This window comes from Hordeum vulgare, chromosome 6H (genome assembly GCF_904849725.1).
Source record: "Hordeum vulgare subsp. vulgare chromosome 6H, MorexV3_pseudomolecules_assembly, whole genome shotgun sequence".
Taxonomy (NCBI): domain Eukaryota; kingdom Viridiplantae; phylum Streptophyta; class Magnoliopsida; order Poales; family Poaceae; genus Hordeum; species Hordeum vulgare.
In genome coordinates this window covers 129084485-129101919 of record NC_058523.1, presented here as the reverse complement: position 1 = coordinate 129101919, position 17435 = coordinate 129084485, and the positions used below count along the sequence as shown (strand labels likewise).

General features: G+C 45.2%; 1 pseudogene; it reads left to right on the top strand.

The window, feature by feature from the left end:
- Positions 1–2395: 2395 nt before the first annotated feature.
- LOC123405213 overlaps positions 2396–17435 on the top strand; it is a 38308-nt pseudogene continuing 23268 nt past the window's right edge.

Genomic DNA, 17435 nt, shown 5'->3' with positions numbered 1-17435 from the left:
GTGTCGAAGGAGCATCCAGTCGAGTGGCAATGCGCGGAGCTGCCGAGTGATGACGACGTGTCTCGTCGAGTGGTGATGTGCGGGGTGATCGAGTGACGGCGCGCGGGGCAGCCGAGTCGAGAATGTTGTCGTGGAGGCGCCCGGCCAAGTGACGGCGCACGGAGCAATCGAGTCTAGCATGCCATCGAGAATGACGCACACAGGCGTCCAGGTAGCTTGTGAAAGTGAAGGATCCGACATGAAGATAAAGAACCGAGCGCAGAGGTACACTCTGTAGCGTGGCCTCCGAGTGCACGTCATATGTGACTTGACACTCGGTAATGCATAAATGATTATTTAACTGAATGCAGTGTGTGAAGAATGCCTTAGCTGTCTGACGACGCGCGGGGCGGTCGAATGAAGTAGATGCATCTGTCCGAGTGGCGGCGCGCGGAGCAGCCGAGTGACGAAGGAGCGTCTTGCCGAGTGGCGATGCGCAGAGCTGCCAAGTGATCATGACGTGTCCAGTAGGGTGATGGCTCGCAGGGCTGCCGGATGACGATGGAGCGTCCAGCTGAGTGGCTATGCGGGGCGCGGCCAAGCGACGAAGACTTGTCTCGCCGAGTGGCGACGCGCGGAGCTGCCGAGTGATAACGACGCGTCCAGTAGAGTGACGGTGCGCGGGGCGGCTGAGCGACGATGGAGCGTCCGGCTGAGTGGCGATGTGAGAAGCTGTCGAATGATGACGACGCGACTAATAGAATGACGATGCATGGGGTGATCGAGTAACGATGGAGCCTCCGGTTCAGTGACGGCGCCCGACGGCCAGTGGACATGGACTCGTCCAACTACAGAAGCACGCTGGTCGTTGTCGAGGTTGTCTGATCGATGCTGCTTCTGTCAGTATTAGCCATAATTTCCTAGTAATTAGGTGTGATTGTGTGGCTAAGAGCATGGTTAATAGTATAGCCAACTGCTGGCTATAAGCCATCTTATAGCCCATCTTATAGCTAGCTTGTACAATAGTTAGCTATAAAAGAGTACTACTTTTATCATATATGATCCATCTTTCATCTTACAAAGCATCTAGGAGCACGTGCTAGAGCTAGCTCTTCACGAAGAGCCCGCTTACCTTCTCTCTCCTCTTTTCTCTCATCAAACTCAGCAAAAATATAATATTTTAATCTTTACAGCCTACTGACTGTACCTCTCTCACCGATGCATCGAAAGAGTTGCCCGCGTCGAGATTTCACATGGGAGACTTGCATGCAAGAGACATAAATGCTAATTAGCCATGTATGGCATGGACGTTTCCCTTTTCCCATGGGCCATTCACTGCATGCAACTGATGAAGCTGCCCACGTCTGGAGCTAATTGACGTTGATTGGCCAGCGCCAACGCCTGCTGCATGCAGTGGCAGTTTGCTTCTCTTGGCCACACACCAATTGACGCTGATTTGGCAATCAAAACAATTTTCTTTCTTTTCCTTCCGTTCTTGACGTGTATGCAAGTGGGATATGCGATTAGGGTGCGACGGGCGCGATTCCACGCCAGCAGGAGGAGGCGACCGTGTGTTGGAGGCTTGGAGCCCGACGACGACGTCTTAGACGAAGCCGGAGGCGACGATGGGCGGACCGCATCGGTGATCGTGTTCGCGGGCTCGACGACGGCATCGCAGGTCACTCCGAAGACGACGGACCGGATCGTGCTGGTGGTCATGTACAGGAGTCCGACGGCGGCGTCATACATGAGGCTGGAGACGGCGGGACGGACCGCACCGGAGGCTGTGTGCACGAGCACGACGGCGGCGTCATACACGATGACGGAGACGACGGACCAGACCGCGCCGGTGGCCATGTGCAGGAGCTCAGCGACATCATATAGGAGGTAGGAAACGACAGGACGGGCCGAGTCGTTGGCCGTTTCTTTTGGTCGCCATTGAAGATGATCATGTAAGAAGGCAAGAAATATGGGAAATGACCTGTCCCTTTCTCTTTTTCCCCGATTCATGGTCAATCATGTATATGTGTGTCTGATCCTATAGGAGGAAATGACAAACTCATAGTTAAATCTCTACTATTAAAGCGGATCTGCCGTCGCGATGGTTCGACCACGACAGATCTTCCTCGCTAGCACTGTTACCGCTAGCAGTTTCATCGATTTTTTTCCGTCACTTCATAAACCGATCGATTAATTAAATACAGAAAAAAACGTCTCATCACTCATTGCTTACCCCGAACCGGCCGAACCGCACGCACGTCCCCGTCTCTATCTCCCCCCCCCTATCTCTCTGCCTCGCCCACGTCTCGCCTCTCCCGTTCAAACCCACGTTAGGTCGCCGCCGCCGCTCCCCTCGATCTATCGGCCGCGCCTGATCCCGCGCGATCCGCCCCCGCCGGCGCGGTAGAGATCCACCATGGAGGCCATGGAGGAGCTGTCGCAGCTCTCCGAGTCGATACGCCAGGCGGCCTCGCTCCTCGCCGACGACTCCGCGCCCAGGCGCCCCTCCACCTTCCTCAACGTCGTCGTCCTCAGCAACGTCGTAAGTTTTGGGCGGAGCCCCCCCCCCCCCCCGCGCGGCTCAGAACTGTCGTCTCGTGCCCCGTTCTGATCCGTTCCGATCTGTCTGTGTAGGGTTCCGGCAAGTCGGTCGTGCTGAACAGCCTCATCGGCCGTCCCGTGCTGGTGAGATTTTAGTCTAGCACCTCAGCTCTCCCCACTCCTTCCATGTATCTCCCTTGGCCTTGTTTGTTAATCGGATTGGATTGGATTGGATTGGGTGGCGTTGTGTGGTGCAGCCGACGGGGAAGAACGGGGCGACCAGGGCAAAGAGGCTGTTTGTATGATGGATTATGTGCAGGACAAAGAGGAGACCGATTTTTTTGTACCACCTGGCTTCTTCTGCAAGGGATTTGCGTTCAGTTTATGCTTGGTCATTGGGGTGCTGGATGATGCTGACGTGTAGGTGACCGATGCTCTCTCGGATCCATGGAACGGTAATAACTATCTCATTCACAAGGGATGGGTTTTGAATTGTTAGAATATAATCCAACAACGTATCCAATATTTTGCAAGATAGTTATTGAAGATTCTTTTCTGAAGCAATTATCCATGAGCAGCCTATGTATCCCAAATTATACAATTTTAATTTTTCTATGACAACAAGTTGGAGTTGGTCACGTGCCACAAACTTTCCACCAGACCATCAGTTCGTTTCATCCATATTGTATTTCTAGTTTGTGGATTCAACATATCTTACTTTCACATACAGGGTCATAACATTCTACTAGATGACTCTCTTTCGGTTGAGGTGGATAAGAACTTGCTAAATGCAGTAAAAGATTCAATTGTTTATGGGGAGGGCACTTTGTTCTGTTAATTCAAATTTCCTTCAGAATATTCGTGAGTTCCTCAAAAAATTATTTACTGCCCTAACCTCAGGTTTCAGTGGGGTGCCAGAGAAGGCCCCTTGTGTGATGAACCAATTAGGAATGTGAAGTTCAAGATCCTTAATGCAAATATCGCTCCAGAACCACTACACCGTGGTGGCGGACAAATAATCCCCACAACTCCTCGAGTTGTCTACTCAGCATTTCTCATGGCTAATCCTCGACTTATGGAGCATGTTTATTATATTGAGGTTAGTCATGGAATCATGGTTCTTGTACATAGACTAATCATCATTATCTAGAACATGTGTATTTGATGACCTGGTCTCACGAATGAGTGCATTTGGCATCGGCAGATCCAAACTCCAATTGACTGTGTATCTGCACTTTTTTGAACTGGTTTTTTCTTGAATTGGTAGAACATCTATTCGTAGTCAATAGACAGAGTGATCTTTTACATAAATCATGTGACATGCTGCATGATATTGAGAAGATGGGGAGGCACAACTCACGCTGTGAGCATAAATGTTTCGTACAGAATTTAATTTCATTTTATAAATACACGATAACATACATCAAGTCTATTAATAATATGCTCTCTTTTGAGTCGAGCGCCGACAACATAAATGAAGAAATTCCAGTTTTGGTTACTTGTTGTGTATCACTTTATAAGCAATCAAAGGAACATAATAGATATGTGATCTTATAAGAGGGTGTTTGGATCACTAGAGACTAGAGACTAGAGACTAGTAGTAGTCACATTTAATCAGTAAACCTCCAAACACCCCTGACTAATGGGTGACTAAAACTAGTTTAGTCCCTAGGCACCCCACCCCCAACTTTTACTCACTAAAGTCTCTTCTCTAATTAATTGGCGGGCCCATCCTGTTGCGGGCTCATCCTTTCATGCGGGCACGCCAATGGAAGGAAGATAAATGAGGAGATAAATGGAAGGAAGAGAGAATAATTTAATGCTGAGACATTTAATGCTGACTAGTAGTAGTCACCTTCCAAACAGGGCGTGACTATAAACTTCTAGTCTGACTACTACTAGTCACATGACTAGAGAGTATCCAAACATCCTCTAAATCCTGAAGATATTAAATTCTACTCCATCATATTAAATTCTGAATTAGTTTAGTTTTAGTTTTGGAGTACTTAATATTGTCAACATATCTCTACTATTAAAGGGGATCTGTCGTCTGTCGTGATGGTTCGACCTCCTCCCCATACGTCGTTAGCGATTTTATAAAAACGCTCCTGGCCATCTAGATATTGAACTCGTGGTCCCTGGTGAGTGAGAAATAACAGTTCGAGATATTATTATTTTTGGGTTGCAGATTAAGCGACGGCTCTCCCGATCCGATCGGGAGCAGGACGACAGCATGGCTCCGGGAGGCGGGGAATGCCGGCGCTCCACGGCCATGGCGGCATGGCTCCGGGAGGCGGGGAATGCCGGCGCTCCACGGCCATGGTGGCTCGGCCTCCTGGGAAGAACAGACGAGGGAGAGAGAGGAGGTGAGTTGGAGAGAAGGCATGGCTTCGGGAGGCGGGGAACACCGGCGCTCCACAACCATGGCGGCTCGGCCTCCCGGGAAGAACAGACGAGGGAGAGAGAGGAGGTGAGTTGGAGAGAAGAGAAGTAGAGCAGGGCGACACGGATTCCTTCTTCTGGTTCGGCGGCGGCTCCGGTCGGCTAATCCAGGTATGTGTCCCGACTCCTCTCCTCCTTGTAAAATTAGATCGAGCAACGGCTCTCCCGATCCGTGCGTCACTCGGTTGCGTGGTTAGATCTATATCACTCCTATGAAGGCATTGGTGCAGGAGAAGATGCGCGACTGGAAAGTGAAGCTGGGCTCGTTGGGGATAAATTGCTTGGAGATGACTGGTGATAGCGAATACTGCAAAGGCCATACATGATTCTGATTTGATCCTCACCACTCCTGAGGTATATGTCACTACTTGTTTTGCATCATATGATCTACATAAACCTCTGCTTCTGCAAACTATTTCCCTATTTTTCTCAAGCAACATTTGCGTGCAGAAGCTTGATTCTATGAGTCGTAATGGAATAAGGGGTGGAAGATTGGGTTTCTTCAGTGATATTGCTCTGGTCCTTATTGATGAAGTTCATCTTCTCAATGATCCACGTGGAGCTGCCCTGGAAGCAGTGGTCAGTAGAATAAAAATGCTTTCTCGACCTGGCAACATGAAATCTGCTCCATTGGCAAATGTTCGATTCATAGCAGTTTCTGCAACTAATGCTGAGGATATAGGTTAGTAAAAACGTGAATTAGATTGACCATGTAGAATTAACCACATTATCATGTGGGGAAGAAACTTATGAATTAACCTTGTGAAATTACAGCGGAATGGCTCCTAGCACCTCCTGAAGGAATTAAAAGGTAACTAAAGCAAGTTACTCATATATAATATGAAATAATAGTACTGAAACTTCCTTATTTACACTATGTTCCTTCTGCAGATTTGGAGAAGAGATGCGGCCAGTGAAGTTGACTACCAAAGTTCTTGGTATGATTCATGCTTCTCGTTATTTTAGTATCTCGATGAGCATATGAGTGCATAAAAAAGATTGATGATGTACTTTGGCAACCCATAAGGTTGTTTATCATGAAGCTACTTGAACTTTTCTTATGCTCTAGGCCAACTATTGTGCTGGTCCGACATAGTGAAAGTAATACTCAATCTATTCTTTTTTTGTCTTGCCTTAAAGAATAGATACCCTTCCAGATCTTATCAATTACTAGTTGAATGACCGTGCGTTGCAACGGGTTAACAAAAGATATACAAACACATTGGTCAAATGATGGTGCTGATTTAGAATTTCATGTGAAATATGATGGAATGCCAGAAATCGAAGACTGGCAATATGGAATGAGGGGATAGTAACAAAATACAAACCATGAAATTTAACAAAAACATTGAGTCTGACACAACATGGACATAAAGATACACATACACATACACCACCAAGGCATATTACCTCCAGTAATTCATCCTGATAAAAACACCTATCAAATAGACAAGGCAAGAAACAGAACTATCCTCCAGAATCTTGAAAAGGTGCTTATTGCTACAGTGGTTGTAGTATGTAAAGAAAAGCTCAAACACGAAAAGGTATCATCATCCCTGGAGATGTCATCGCATATCAAAATTGAACACCAATCTCAGCTCTCGGTCGATGGTTACACTAACTGATTAGACGTCGTTCATAGCAGCAATGCCCTTATGAATGATTTGCCTTCTTGGTTTTTCTCGCTCGATGGTCGATGGTTAATGGTCCTGATTCATAACTGTTGGAAATATGCCCTAGACGCGATAATAAAATGGTTATTGTCATATTTCCTTGTTCATGATAATCGTCTATTGTTCATGCTATAATTGTATTAACAGGAAGTAGTAATACATGTGTGAATAAATAGATCACAATGTGTCCCTAGTAAGCCTCTAGTTGGCTAGCTCGTTAGTCAATAGATGATCATGGTTTCCTGGTCATGGGCATTAGATGTCATTGATAACGGGATCACATCATTGGGAGAATGATGTGATGGACAAGACCCAATCCTAAACGTAGCACTAGATTGTATGGTTCGTATGCTAAAGCTTTTCTAATGTCAAGTGTATTTTCCTTCGACCGTGAGATTGTGCAACTCCCTGATACCGTAGGAGTGCTTTGGGTGTATCAAACGTCACAACGTAACTGGGTGACTATAAAGGTGCACTATGGATACCTCTGAAAGTGTCTGTTGGGTTGGTACGAATCGAGATCGGCATTTGTCACTCCGCGTGACGGAGAGGTATCTCTGGGCCCACTCGGTAGAACATCATCATGAGCTCAATGTTACTAAGGAGTTAGTCACACGATGACGTGCTACGGAACGAGTAAAGAGACTTACCGGTAATGAGATTGAACAAGGTATAGGCATACCGACGATCGAATCTCGGGCAAGTTCTATACCGACTGACAAAGGGAATTGTATACAGGATTGATTGAATCCTTGACATCATGGTTCATCCGATGAGATCATCGTGGAGAAAGTGGGAGCCACCATGGGTATCCAGAGCCCGCTGATGGTTATTGGCCGGAGAAGTGTCTCGGTCATGTCTGCGTGTCTCCCGAACCCGTACGGTCTACACACTTAAGGTTCGATGACGCTAGGGTTATAGGGAATTGTTATACGAGGTTACCGAAAGTTGTTTGGAGTCCCGGATGAGATCCCGGACGTCACGAGGAGCTCCGGAATGGTCCGGAGGTAAAGATTCATATATAGGATGGATGGTTTTGGACACCGGAAATGTTTCGGGCGTCACCGGTAATGTACAAGGACCACCGGAAATAGTCCCAGGGGTCCATCGGGAGGGGCCACCAGCCCCAAGAGGTAGCATGGGCCAAAATAGGGAGGGCAACCAGCCCAAAGTGGGCTGGTGCGCCTCCCACAAGAAGTCCCAAGGCGCAGGAGGTGGAGAGGGGGGGAACCCTAGGCGCTGGTGGGCCTAAGGCCCACCTAGGGGTGCGCCACCCCCTCCCCCTACCCTGGCCGCCGCACCTCCCATCTGAGGGGGCTGTCGCACCACCTAGGGAGGTAATCCTAGGGGTGGAACCCCCCTCCCCTCCTCCTATATATATTGGGGGTTTTGGGGTTGTTTTACACACAGTTTTCCATCTCCCTCGGCAACCCTGCCCCCCTTCTTCCTCCTCTCCCACGGTGCTTGGCGAAGCCCTGCCGGGAGACCTCGTCTCTCCATCAACACCACGCCATCGTGCTGCCGGAGATCTTCCCCAACCTCTCCCTCCTCCTTGTTGGATCAAGGTGCGGGAGACGTCACTGGGATGCACGTGTGTTGAACGCGGAGGTGTCGTGGTTCGGCACTAGATCGGAATCACACCGCGATCTGAATCGCCGCGAGTACGACTCCATCAACCGCGTTCTAGCAACGCTTCCGCTTAGCGATATGCAAAGGTATGAAGATGCACTCACCCCTCTCTCGTTGCTGGTCTCTCCATAGGAAGATCTGAATATGGCGTAGAAAATATTTTGAATTTATGCTACGTTACCCAACAGTGGCATCCGAGCCAGGTTTTCTATGCGTAGATTCTATGCACGAGTAGAACACAAAAGGTTGTGGGCGATGATTTGTCAATTCCTTGCCGCTACTAGTTTTATTCTTTTCCGGCGGTATTGTGGGATGAAGCGGCCCGGACCGACATTACACGTACACTTACGTGAGACTGGTTCCACCGACAGACATGCACACCGTGCATAAAGGTGGCTAGCGGGTGTCTGTCTCTCCTACTCTAGTCGGATTCGATTTGATGAAAAGGGTTCTTATGAAGGGTAAATAGCTTTGGCATATTATCGTTGTGGATGTCACGTAGGTAAGAAAGCGTTCTTGCTAGAAACCCAAATCAGCCACGTAAAACTTGCAACAACAATTAGAGGACGTCTAACTTTTTTTTGCAGGGTTTGACATGTGATGTGATATGGCCAAAGTTGTGATGTTGCATGTATGATGTATGAGATGATCATGTTATTGTAATAGGTTTCACGACTTGCGTGTCGATGAGTATGTCAATCGGCAGGAGCCATAGGAGTTGTCTTAATTTATTGTATGAGATGCAATGCCATGTGCTTACTACTTTTACTTCATTGCTAACGGTTAGCTATAGTAGTAGTGATAGTAGTAGTTGGCGTGAAAACTTCACGGAGACACAATGATGGAGATCATGGTGTCACGCCGGTGACAATAATGATCATGCGATGCCTGAAGATGGAGATCGAAAGAGCAAAGATGATAATGGCCATATCATGTCACTATATGATTGCATTGTGATGTTTATCTTGTTTTTCATCTTATTTCTTAGAACGACGGTAGCATAATAAGATGATCCCTCTTAAAATTTCGAGAACGTATTCTCCTAAGTGTGCACCGTTGCGAAGGATCGTTGTCTCGAAGCACCACGTGATGATCGGGTGTGATAGATTCTAACGTTTGCATACAACGGGTGTAAGCCAGATATACACACGCGAAACACCTAGGTTGACTCGACGAGCTTAGCATGTACAGACATGACCTCGAATACAAGAGACCGAAAGGTCGAACATGAGTCGTATGGTTGAATACGATCAGCATGAAGTTGCTCAACATGATGACTAATCCGTCTCACGTGATGAACGGACACGGGTTAGTCAACATGGATCATGTATCACTTAGATGACTGGAGGGATTTCGATTTAAGTGGGAGTTCATACTTAATTTGATTAAATGAACTCAATTGTTATGAACTTAGTCTAAAAGTTGTCTTTATAAATATTGTAGATGGCCAACGTCAATCTCAATTTCAACGCATTCCTAGAGAAAAACAAGCTGAAAGATGATGGTAGCAACTATGCGGACTGGGTTCGCAACTTGAAGCTCATTCTTGAAGCGGCTAAAAAGGCTTATGTCCTTGATGCGCCGCTAGGTGACCCTCCCGCTCCCGCAGCAGCCCAGGACATTCTGAACGTCTGGCAAACGCGGAGTGATGACTACTCTCTGGTTAGGTGTGGCATGTTATACAGTTTGGAAACGGGGCTCCAAAGACGTTTTGAGCAACACGGTGCATATGAGATGTTTCAAGAGCTGAAACTAGTTTTTCAAGCTCATGCCTGTGTCGAGAGATATGAAGTCTCCGACAAGTTCTTTAGCTATAAGATGGAGGAGAACAGTTCTGTAAGTGAGCACATACTCAAAATGTCTTGGTTACACGGTCGTCTGACTTCACTTGGAGTCGAACTTCCGGATGATGCTATAATTGACAGAATCCTCCAGTCTCTCCCACCAAGCTACAAAGATTTTGTGCTGAATTACAACATGCAAGGGATGGAGAAGAACATTCCCGAGTTGTACTCGATGCTCAAGTCTGCAGAAGTAGAAATCAAGAAAGAGCATCAAGTGTTGATGGTCAACAAGACCACTAGTTTCAAGAAGGGCAAGGGTAAGAAGAACTTCAAGAAAGACGGCAAAGCCGTTGCCGCTCGCAGTAAACCAGATGCCGGGAAGAAGAAAAAGAATGGACCCAAGCCTGAGACTGAGTGCTTCTATTGCAAGGGAAAAGGTCACTGGAAGCGGAACTACCCCAAATACTTAGCGGACAAGAAGGCTGGCAACGTTAAAGGTATATGTGATATACATCTTATTGATGTGTACCTTACCAGCGCTCGTAGTAGCTCCTGGGTATTTGATACCGGTGTTGTTGCTCACATTTGCAAATCAAAGCAGGAACTGCAGAATAAGCGAGGACTGGCCAAGGACGAGGTGACGATGCGCGTCGGGAATGGCTCCAAGGTCGATGTGATCGTCGTCGGCACGCTACCTCTACATCTACTATCGGGATTAGTTTTAAAACTTAATAATTGTTATTTAGTACCATCTTTGAGCATGAATATTGTATCAGGGTCTTGCTTAATGTGAGACGGCTACTCATTTAAGTCAGAGAATAATGGTTGTTCTATTTATATGAGTGATATGTTTTATGGTCATGCTCCGCTGGTGAATGGTTTATTCTTGATGAATCTCGATCGTGGTGTTACACATATCCATAGTGTGAGTACCAAACGATGTAAAGTTGATAATGATAGTCCCACATATTTGTGGCATGATATGTCTATTTTGCATCATGCTTTCATGTTGATATTTATTGCCTTTTGGGCTGTTATATTACTTGTGGTACCATATTTATGCCTTTTCTTTCTTATTTTGCAAGGATTATTTGAAGAGGAAGAATTCAGGCTGCTGGAATTCTGGACTGGAAAAGGAGCAACTCCTAGTCCACTATTCTGCACATCTCCAAATTCTCTAAAAAATTACGTGTATTTTTCTGGAATATACTAAAAAAATTATGCGAAAGAACTATCGGAGGGGGCCCACCAGGGCCCCACAAGCTTGCCCACTGCCACCACCCCCCTGGTGGCGCAGGGCAGGCTTGTGGGCAGACCACTGGCCCACTAGCCACCCTCTTTTGCTATATGATGCGTCCTGACCTGGAAAAAATCATACGGGAGCTTTTTCGTGGTTTCGCTGCCGCCACGGGGCGGAACTTTAGCAGATCCAATCTAGAGCTCCGGTAGGACGATCCTGCCGGGGAAACTTCCCTCCCGGAGGGGGAAATCGTCGCCATCATCATCACCAACACTCCTCTCGTCGGAGTGGAGGCATCTTCATTAACATCTTCATCAGCACCATCTCCTCTCCAATCCCTAGTTCATCTCTTGTAATCAATCTTCGTCTCGCGACTCTGATTGGTACTTGTAAGGTTGCTAGTAGTGTTGATTACTCTTTGTAGTTGATGCTTATTGGATTATTTGGTGGAAGAGTTTATGTTTAGATCCTTGATGCAATTCATTGCACCTCAGGTCATGATTATGATTATGTGTTGTGAGTAGTTACTTTTGTTCCTGAGGACATGGGATAAGTCATGCTGATAATAGTCATGTGAATTTGATATTCGTTCGGTATTTTGATATGTTGTATGTTTTTTTCCTCTAGTGGTGTTATGTGAACGTCGACTACATAACACCTCACCATATTTGGGCCTATAGGAAGGCATCGGGAAGTAGTAAGTAGATGATGGGTTGCTGGAGTGACAGAAGCTTAAACCCCAGTCCATGTGTTGCTTCGTGAGGGGCTGATTTCGATCCACTAGTTTAATGCTATGGTTAGACTTTGTCTTAATTCTTCTTTTGTAGTTGCGGATGCTTGCGAGAGAGGTTAATCATAAGTGGGATGCTTGTCCAACTAAGGGCAGTACCCAAGCGCCGGTCCACCCAAATATCAAACTATCAGAGTAACAAACGCGAATCATATGAACATGATGGAACTAGCATGACAAAAATTCCCGTGTGTACTCGGGAGCGTTTTTCCTCCTATAAGACTTTGTTCAGGCTTGTCCCTTGCTACAAAAGGGATTGGGCCACTTTCTGCACCGTTGCTACTACTTGTTACTTGTTACTTTTTGCTTGCTACGTTTCACCTCGCTACACAATCACTTGTTACCGCTAATTTCAGTGCTTGTAGTTATTACCTTGCTGAAATCCGTTTATCAGAGCCTTCTGCTCCTCGTTGGGTTCGACACTCTTACTTATCTAAAGGACTATGATTGATCCCCTATAATTGTGGGTCATCAAGACTCTTATCTGGCGCCGTTGTCGGGGAGTGAAGCGCCTTTGGTAAGTGGAAATTGGTAAGGAAACATTTATATATTGTGCTGAAATTTATTGTCACTTGTCACTATGGAAACTCTTCCTTTGAGGAGTTTGTTCGGGGTATATGCACCACGAACGGAAGCACGAGGAGTTGCTCCTCAACCTGAGGTACCTACTGAAAATATCTTTTATGAAATTCCTTTGGGTATGCTTGAGAAATTGCTGGCTAATCCTTTTACAGGAGATGGATCTTCACATCCAGACTTTCATCTAATCTATGTAGATGAAGTTTGTGGTTTATTTAAGCTTGCAGGTTTGCCCGAGGATAAGTTAAATAAGAAAGTCTTTCCTTTATCTTTGAAGGATAAGGCGTTGACATGGTATTGGCTATGTGATGATGCTGGATCATGGGGCTACAATCGGTTGAAATTGGAATTTCATCAAAAGTTCTATCCTATGCATTTAGTACATCGTGATCGGAACTTTATTTATGATGTTTGGCCTCGTGACAGGGAAAGCATAGGTCAAGCTTGGGGGAGGCTTAAATCAATGCTATATTCATGCCCCAATCATGAGCTCCCGAGAGAAATCATCACTCAAAACTTTTATGCTTGACTTTCTCATGAAGATCGTACCATGCTTGACACTTCTTGTGCCGGTTCTTTTATGAAGAAGGATATTGATCACAAGTGGAATTTATTGGAGAGAATCAAGCGCAACTCTGAAGATTGGGAGCTGGAGGAAGGTAAGGACACAGGTATGAATTTCCAGTTTGATTGCGTTAAATCTTTTGTTGAGACAAACACTTCTAGAGATTTTAGCGCTAAGTATGGACTTGACTCTGAGATAGTAGCTTCTCTATGTGAATCTTTTGCTGCTCATGTTGAACTTCCCAAAGAGAAGTGGTTTAAATATCATCCTCCAGTAGAAAGCAACATAGCCAAAACCAATCTAGTTGAGGAGAAAATCATACTTTTAGCGATCCTGTTGTTCCTTGTGCTTACACTGAGAAACCACCATACCCTGCTAGAATGAAGGATTATTCTAAAGCTCCAACTGTGATACGTAGGGGTTACATTAGACCACTTGCACCCCCTGAGGAGATTAGAGTTGAACCTAGTGTTGCTATTATCAAAGATCTCTTAGCCGAAGACATAGATGGGCATGTTATTAAATTCTATGAGGACTCCGCTAGAATTGCTAAACCTCACGCGAAAGACAAGCACGGACCTCTAGTTGGCCTGCTCGTTGTTTCTGTTAGGATATGAGATCACTGTTACCATGGTTTAGGTGATATGGGAGCTAGTGTTAGTGCAATGCCCCGTTCTCTCTATGATGAAATCAAAGATGAGATTGCACCTGCTAAGATAGAACCCATTGATGTCACTATCACGCTAGCTAATAGAGACACTATCTGCCCTCTCGGAATTATGAGAGACGTAGAAGTCGTGTGTGGTAAGACGAAGTATCCTACTGATTTCCTCATCCTTGGTACTGCACAAGATAGCTTTTGTCCCATCATATTTGGTAGACCCTTTCTCAACACTGTCAATGCTCACATTGATTGCATTAAGCAGACTGTCACAGTAAGTTTCGAGGGTGTGTCTCATGAATTTAACTTCTCCAAGTTTGGTAGAAAACCCCATGAAAGAGAGTCGTCTGGTAGGGATGAAATCATTGCTCTTTCCTCTATTGTTGTACCTCCTACGGATCCTTTAGAGCAATATCTGCTGGAGCATGAAAATGATATGCATATGGAGGAGAGAGATGAGATAGATAAAATTGTCTTAGAACAATATCCTATTCTCAAGAATAATCTGCCTGTTGAACTGCTTGGGGATCGTCCCCCACCAAAGGGTGATCCTGTGTTCGAGCTTAAACAGTTGCCTGATACTCTTAAGTATGCCTATCTTGATGAGAAGGAGATATATCCTGTCATTATTAGTGCTCTCCTCTTAGAGCGCGAAGAGAAGAAGTTACTAAAAACTCTGAGGAAGCACCGCGCTGCTATTGGATATACTCTTGATGATCTTAAGGGTATTAGTCCTACTCTATGTCAGCACAAGATTAAAACCGATCCTGACTTTAAACCAGTTGCTGATCATCAAAGGAGATTAAATCCTAAGATGAAAGAGGTCGTTAGAAAAGAAATATTAAAGCTTCTGGAAGCAGGAATCATTTATCCTCTTGCTCATAGTGATTGGGTAAGTCCAGTACATTGCGTACCTAAGAAGGGAGGTATCACCGTCGTTCCTAATGATAAGGATGAACTAATCCCACAAAGGATTATTACCGGCTATAGAATGGTGATAGACTTCCGGAATATGAACAAGGCAACCAGGAAAGATCATTATCCTTTGCCGTTTATTGACCAAATGCTAGAAAGGCTATCAAAGCACACACACTTTTGCTTTCTAGACGGTTATTCAGGTTTCTGGCAAATACCCGTTGCACAATCTGATCAAGAGAAAACCACTTTCACCTGCCCTTTCGGTACCTTTGCCTATAAACGTATGCCTTTTGGCTTATGCAATGCACCTGCCACCTTCCAAAGATGTATGATGGCTATATTCTCTAACTTTTGTGAAAAGATTGTCGAGGTTTTCATGGATGACTTCTCCGTTTACGGGTCTTCCTTTGATGATTGCCTCAGCAACCTTGATCGAGTCTTACAGAGACGTGAAGAAACCAACCTCGTCTTGAATTGGGAGAAGTGCCACTTTATGGTTAATGAAGGTATCGTCTTAGGGCACAAAATCTCTGAAAGAGGCATTGAAGTTGATAAGTCTAAGGTTGATGCAATTGAGAAAATGCCTTGCCCCACAGATATCAGAGGTATACGAAGTTTCCTAGGTCATGCTAGTTTCTATAGAAGGTTCATTAAAGACTTCTCTAAGATTTCTAGGCCTCTTACCAACCTCTTGCAGAAGGATGTTCCTTTTGTTTTTGATGAGGATTGTGAGGAAGCCTTCGAAATACTTAAGAAGGCTTTGATAACCGCACCTATTGTTCAACCACCTGACTGGAACTTGCCCTTTGAAATCATGTGCGGCGCTAGTGATTATGTTGTTGGTGCTGTTCTAGGACAAAGAGTTGACAAGAAGTTGAATGTCATTCACTATGCTAGTAAAACTCTAGACAGTGCCCAAAGAAACTATGCCACTACGGAGAAGGAATTTTAGCAGTCGTGTTTGCATGTGAAAAATTCAGATGTTACATAGTTGACTCCAAAGTCACTATTCACTCTGATCATGCTGCTATTAGGTACCTTATGCAGAAGAAGGACGCTAAGCCTAGGCTGATCAGATGGGTTCTCCTGCTACAGGAATTTGATTTGCACATCATTGACCGAAAGGGTGCTGATAACCCTGTAGCAGATAACTTGTCTAGGCTAGAGAATGTCTTTGATGACCCACTACCTATTGATGATAGCTTTCCTGATGAGCAAATAAATGTCATCCGCACTTCACTTAGTGCATCGTGGTATGCCGATTATGCAAACTATATCGTAGCCAAATACATACCACCCAGTTTCACCTATCAACAAAAGAAGAAATTCTTCTTTGATTTGAGACACTACTTTTGGGATGATCCTCACCTTTATAAGGAAGGAGTAGATGGTGTTATTAGACGTTGTGTGCCTGAACATGAACAGGGACAGATTCTGCAGAAGTGTCATTCCGAAGCCTACGGAGGACACCACGCTGGAGATAGAACTGCCCATAAGGTATTGCAATCAGGTTTCTATTGACCCACTCTCTTAAAGGATGTTCGTAAGTTTGTCTTGTCTTGTGACGAATGCCAAAGGATAGGGAACATCAGTAAGCGTCAAGAGATGCCTATGAACTATTCACTTGTCATTGAACCATTTGATGTCTGGGGCTTTGATTATATGGGACCCTTCTCGAGTTCCAATGGGTACACTCACATCTTAGTTGCTGTGGATTACATTACTAAGTGGGTAGAAGCTATCCCCACTAAAAATGCTGATCACCACACCTCTATTAAGATGCTTAAAGAAGTCATATTCCCAAGATTTGGAGTCCCTAGATTCTTGATGACTGATGGCGGTTCACACTTCATCCATGGTGTTTTCCGCAAGATGCTAGCTAAGTATGATGTCAACCATAGAGTTGCATCTCCTTATCATCCTCAGTCTAGTGGTCAAGTTGAGTTGAGTAATAGGGAGATCAAGTTGATCCTACAAAAGACCGTCAATAGATCTCGAAAGAACTGGTCTAGCAAACTTGACGATGCACTATGGGCTTATAGGACTGCTTATAAGAATCCCATGGGCATGTCACCGTATAAAATGGTTTACGGTAAGGCCTGTCATTTACCTCTTGAGCTGGAACACAAAGCTTATTGGGCAATCAAAGAGCTCAACTTTGATTTCAAACTTGCCGGTGAGAAGCGGTTGTTTGATATCAGCTCGTTAGAAGAATGGAGAGCCCAGGCATACGAGAATGCCAGGTTGTTCAAGGAAAAGGTTAAGAGATGGCAGGACAAACGAATACAGAAACGAGAGTTCAATGTAGGCGATTATGTCTTGCTATACAATTCTCGTTTGAGATTCTTTGCACGCAAGCTTATCTCTAAATGGGAAGGTCCCTATGTTGTCGAGGAAGTATATCGTTCCGGTGCCATCAAAATCAATGACACGGAAGGAAATTTTCCTAGAGTGGTAAATGGGAAAAGAATCAAGCATTACATCTCTGGTACTCCCATAAATGTTGAGACCAATATCATCAATGTCATAACTCCAGAGGAGTACATAAGGGTGTTTATCAGCCTGTTTCAGACCTTGAAAACGAAGATGTATCTGTTTTGGCAAGAAATTGGACTCCGATACTTTTCCAATAGG